This window comes from Nestor notabilis, unplaced genomic scaffold (assembly GCF_000696875.1).
Source record: "Nestor notabilis isolate BGI_N333 unplaced genomic scaffold, ASM69687v1 scaffold9034, whole genome shotgun sequence".
In the NCBI taxonomy this organism is placed as follows: domain Eukaryota; kingdom Metazoa; phylum Chordata; class Aves; order Psittaciformes; family Psittacidae; genus Nestor; species Nestor notabilis.
Window position 1 is genome coordinate 44877 of NW_009925143.1, and position 6000 is coordinate 50876.

The 6000-nt window shown below is 40.8% G+C and overlaps 1 protein-coding gene across 1 annotated transcript in view; it reads left to right on the forward strand.

The window, feature by feature from the left end:
* The window catches only part of DGKQ (diacylglycerol kinase, theta 110kDa), a gene marked incomplete at its 5' end in the record, with an annotated part of 55319 nt that overhangs the window by 22354 nt on the left and 26965 nt on the right, over nucleotides 1-6000 (forward strand). The window lies entirely within an intron of this gene.

Sequence of the window (6000 nt, forward strand, 5' to 3'; positions counted from 1 at the left end):
ATGCTGAATTTCTCCTGAGACAGTTTGCTTTACCTGCATTTGAAGATATTTTAGAAAAGAGGATTGTGCTTGACTGTATTGATTGAACTAGTGGCTTAAGTGCTGGAAGAGTTCGTGTATTTCTTTTTTTAGCTGAAATGCCTATAACTAACGGCAGAAGAAAAATTAGTGCTCTGAAAAATCACATCACTTTCCTTTTACTTCACTTTCCCCACTGTGTTTATCTTCTTTTCTTTTTCTTCCCTCAACCCCCTACATCTGCCTTTTCTGACACTTGATGTTGCCCACTGTTCTCACTTGTCACCAAGTTGTGTTTTGTGCTCTTCCCCAACTTGTCTCTTCCAGTTCCCTTCCTTCCTCAAGCACAATATTTACTCCCCAGTGTTGCTACCCCTTTGGCTTGATTCCATTTCAGCCTGCCTCTCATTTTCTTGTTCCCTGAATGCCTACCCCCTCATCCTTGATGTCTCATACCAGTTGGTAGTCAAAATGTTGGCTGCTCTAGCTGTCTATTTCAGGGAAGGTAATCAGCTTTTCTTAACTACTTCCTGCAAAATATAAAGAGATTTTATGGAAAATCTGTTCAAGAAGAAAGATTGAAAAAATCTGTTTTTCATTCTGTAGCATTTTCCCCATGAGCTAGTGTTAATTTAATCTCTGCTTTAGGGGTTCTTATGACAATGCTTACCAGCTTAAAAATTTAACCATGGATGCTTGAGAATGAGATGGAGATCTGTGCTTTGTGGGTTATTTCTGTGATTGTGCATTCTCTTTGCTTTGACATCCTGCTAGTCTCGATGCCTGAGTACAGTTTCTCCATAGCAGCCCAGTGGAGATGTGTACAGACATTTTTCAGGAGGTGTACTGAGGGCTCAACAGCCTTTTTGGTTCTCTGTGTGTGCAACGCATTCATCAGACAACACATGAAGAGCATGGGCCTGTTCTGGGAATCTCCCTGCCCTGAGAGTCTCTCAGCACTCACTGGTGCATGTGGACTGTCCATGCCAGCATGTGCCTGTCTTCCTCAGGACAAAATGCGGCCATCAAAAGAAAACCCTCTTGGAAAGAGGTTTAAGGGGGACCTGTCTGAGGAGAACAGTGAGGGCCATGGTGCTGCCCCTCTTTTGCCAGGTCGCTGTGCACCTGCTGAGAAAGAAATATGGAATGTCCTTGCATTAGATCAACCTGAGTCATCGGCTTAGTGCTTACTTATGTTTTGTCTAAAACTTGCTGACATTATGGAGGAGACCTTGTAATTCTGCAAGCGGGAACAAACTGTTTTCAGGAAGAAGCAAGGACAGCTTGTGTGGATTTGAAGGCTTTATCCTTTAAAGATACTTACGAAATATTCAGCCTTCATAAGATGGGTCATTGTACTCAGCTAAAATGGCATACAGATAACCAAGCATGTCACATGCTCCTCTGAAACATCACTTAAATTAATTTGGAGCCCTAAAGCTAGAGGGAGAAGCAGGTGAAACCAGATCAAGTGGTGATACATATGGCAAACGTTTGGAAAACAAGTTCAAAGAAGTGAAACACCTGTAAATGGCTCTCCTGGGGGAGGAACATCTGGAGAGAGAACAATCTGGGATTTTGAAAGATACTCTTCAAGACCAATAAAAGAAAGAATACATAGTTCTTCCCTGTTTTATTGCTGCCTTGTAGGTTACGAATAGTAATACTGAAATAAACCAAAATTCAGCAGTGGTAATTTGAAGTAGCACTGACTAGAGAAGGAGAGCAGAAAGCAGAAAGGGATAGCACAAGTTTTCTTGATAAGAATGGTCCTTGGTAAGCAGTGTGGCTAGAACCTCGTCTCTTGAGAATAAATTCCACCAATGTGTTTGGTGTAGGCCTCTAGCTTTCTTCAGTGGAAAAAACATTCAGGACAGCAATATTTTCCTCTCTGCCACGAGCTGCGCATAAGTCTTTTCAGAGGTTATGTCCTGTCTGTGGGGATTTGGAAGTCAAAGGACATGAACTTTGGATTCATCAAATGCTGCTGATACTTTTCCCAGGAAAATTTGGTATCTTAGCCTCCAAAATCAAATTCCATAGTTCTGTAAATTATGCCTGGAGTTGACCTTTCTGTAGTTGTTTTCCTCCTGAGTAGTATGAGCATGAAGAACAGGTTTTTTTTCAACTTAGTATCCCATGATAAGAAAAAAACTGTATTTCAGGAGAAAAACTGATACTGTGTAGTCTGATTCAACAGGAAAAGATAAAATATATTCAGCAATGAATTGTCAGTATTATGAAACAGGCAGTAACTCCTTTAAATACCAGAATTTTTATCTGCATCTGGTGCGTATTAGCAAAATTTTTTTATACTAAGTAGTGGTATGTAGAGTTAAATTCAAGTAAGTAGCTGTTTGTTCTTTTGTTAATGTGTCTCCAGAAGCTCATGTGCGAGAAAGTCATCATCTTTCATCAGGCTGCAGTATAAGTGATCCCTGTGAGGAGGACAGTGACAAAGTTAAACGTGATTTTTGACTGATAAATTGAGCTTGGTTTGTATGAAAGATAACCAGATTACATTAAGGAAAGCAGGACTGAGCATACTGTGTATTTAGCTGAGGAATGTATTTCAGCTGAGGATGTTTCTACTGGTCTATGTGCATCTAAACTCCTCCTTGCAAACTAGTTTAAGAACCAAGCCAACTTTTTGCAACATTTGGCTGGTCTTAAGAAGCAAATTCCTTGTTAAAAAATTTCCAGTTAAATTGCTAGGGATTCTCTCAGGCCAGTTAATGTCTAATAAGAGCAGACTACAAAGCCAGTTCGAATGAAAACAAGTACCAAAACTTGGATGAATGTTTTTATTCTCAGATGGTTGCCTACCCTCCGGATTGCTAGAGAAAACAGTAGAGATTTTGATAATGCTATGAAAGTTCATACTCAACATCAGCTGTGCTGTCAGTAACCAGCGTTTGCTGTGCTTTCTCAAGTCATGTTAGCCCTAAAGAGTGACTCAAGACACAGCGTGTCTTTTGGTTAAAATTTGTCTATGCTAAAGTCACCAGGGAGATCACTCTGGCAGAAACCTGCTTCTAGAAAAATTATACTTAATCCAGCAGAGTTTAGAGGAGTGGAACACTTTTTGATGTGCATTACAGTCTCAGGGCAATGGTGGTAGAGTTTCAAGTGTCCTTCAGAAGTGAGAGTTGGTGATATTTAAATGTTCCTTATGACTAAAAAAAACCTGACAACAGGCACTACCACTGAGTTGGTAATTGGAAAATTGAAAAGGTAGATCAACTTGGTAATACTATTTGTCATATTTAAAAAAATACTTGAAAAGCCCTGATGTAACATATCTTGTATCCCAAGCTTACTTCTCCTGTAGAATAATTCACTCTCCAGTGCTGTAACAAGTATACATTGCATGTGGAAATTATGTGATTATTTTTCGGAAACAGATGTTGTAAATGGTTTCAGCTAACTACTCTCAAAAGTGTACTTGAGGAATAGTCATATAGGAAAGAAGAAATTAGAGCTGTGCTTCCAAAGTTCATTCTTCTTGACAGGAGCCAGAAATAAACCTGCAAAACCAGAAGCCTGAAGATCTATCATGTTGTAGATACTATTTGGAAAGGAAGTAACTTTTTCTTTTTCAATGTGACTTTCATTTAGGATTTTAGTTCTTTTGCTTACTGCTTAAACCGTTTGTGCTTTCATATCAATGTCCAAGTAGAAACCAGTAACAAGTGGTGTCCCTCAAGGGTCCGTACTGGGACTAGTACTATTTATTATCTTCATCAGTGACAGCCAGTGGGATTGAGTGAACCTCCACTAGGTTTGTGGGTGACACCAAGCTGAGTGGAGCAGTTGGTTCACTAGAGCGAAGGGTTGCCATCCAGAGGGACCCTGACAGGATTAAGGAGTGGGATTACGACACCTCACCTGGAGAATTGTGTCTAACTCTGGGGGATAAAATGCCCATTCCTTCGAGAAAGGCTGAGAGAGTTGGGTTTGTCCAGCCTGGAGAATAGAAGGCTCCAGGGAGGCTTTTATTGCAGCTATTTAATACTTAAAGGGAGTATATAAGAACACTATAGAGAGACTTTTTACGAGGGCATGTAGTGACAGGACAAGGGACAACTGTTTTACACTGCAGGATGGCAGATTTGGACTGGACATAAGTAATAAGAAATTTTTTATGATGAGAGTAGAGAGGCACTGGCACAAATTGCCCAGAGGAGTTATGGGTGCCCCATCATTGGAAGTGTTCAAGCTCAGGTTGCACAGGGCTTTGAGCAACCTGATCTAGTGAAAGAGGTCCATGTTAGGATGTTTGAACTTGTATGATCTTCGAAAGTTCCATCCAACCCAACTATGCTGTGAATCCATGATTTTACTCGCTCTCTTTGTCTTTATCTTCCTTTCTTTGTACAAGCATCCCTTGTACAAGCTTTCCTTCACAGGCTGAGATTAGAGGCAGTATGGAGATTATCTAGGCCAATCCCCTGCTCAAGCAGGGTCAGTCAGAGCAGTTTTTTCAGAGTCATGTCCAGTTGGGTTTTGAGTATCTCTGAGGATGAGACTTGAGTACCCTCCCTGGACAACCTGTTCCAGTTTCACAGTAGAAGAGTTTTAGCTTAGGTTTAAATGTAATTTATTGTGTTTTGATTTGTGCCCATTACCTCTTGTCTGTTCACCTTTACACCCTCCATTAATTACTTACACGTATGGATAAGACAACCCCCTCCCTGATCTTTCATTCTCCAGCATGGACACTTCTAGCTGTCTCAGCCTCCCCTCATCTGAGAGATGCTCCAGACCCATCATCATCTTATTGGGCCCTCCTTTCATTCCCTCCAGTACATCTGTGTCGGTCTTGTACTGAAGAGCATAGGACTGGGTACAGTTCTCCTGATGAGGTGTCAGAAAGGTTCAGTAGAGAGAAATAATCATCTCTGTCAGCCTGCTGGCAGTGCTGTTACTAATGCAGCCTAGGATGCTGTTAGCCATCTTTGCTGTAAGGCAGAGCTCTGAGCATCTCCACTGCTCTCACACTTGGAAGGGCTTAATATGTGGACAAGTCTATGTTGAAAAATAAAGTCTAATGTGCAGCTGTCACATCTCAAAATAATGAGAAATAAAGGTAACGAGAATGAAGGTAGTAGGATTTTATTTTGAGGGTTAGAGTCTCACATTAAAGGACTGCTTTCAAACATAGTGTTGAACGAACCTGTAGTTCTTCACCAGTCTGCCTTTGTTTGGAGTGACAGAATATACACTGAGACAGGAACAGGTGGATTAGACACAGCGTACCTGAGTTTCGGGCTCTAGGCAGCTTGCAGAGCATTACTGAAGTGTCCTTAAAAATCAGTTACTCACAGTCTTTCCTTGTCATCTGTCACTGCAGCACTGAGATACCAAATGATGCATTTTTCTGCCTGGGATTCTAGCTTGCTTTTTTCAGCCACTTGGGAGTGGTTTGGTTTCTCACTCCTCCAGCTCTAGCTCTCCTTTTTAATCCTTCTATGACAAATGGTAGTTTGTTGATGTGATTCTTCAACCCTAGATGCCATTATTTGAGAGCAAAAGTCTTTCAGTACCTTCTGCTACACTTGAAAGTATTTCCAAGCTCTAAGAAAAAGATGGAAGTAGATTCCTGCGCGTGACATATCTCTCCTTTACAATGTGTGTTAACAAACTTCATGATTAACCGGCTGTGTGGACATTACATCTGGTGTACATAGCTTTCGGTTAATACTTGTAACATTTCAAGTCCTCAAGTGATACCTTCTAGTGATTTTATTACTTCATGATGAATGCAGCTGTACAGATTTGTTGTGAGATCAGTCTGCAACATTGTGTTACAGTAAACAGTTCATTGTGACTTGTAAACAGTCCAGTCCAACCCTGCAAATACGAAGGGCAAATTCTGACCATGAATAACAGTCATGTCTGTTGTAAAGCATGGGCTGTCTGGGAAATGCATGAAAGAACCTGCAAAATTGAACAGCTCATCAGGTCTCTTCATAAACATGT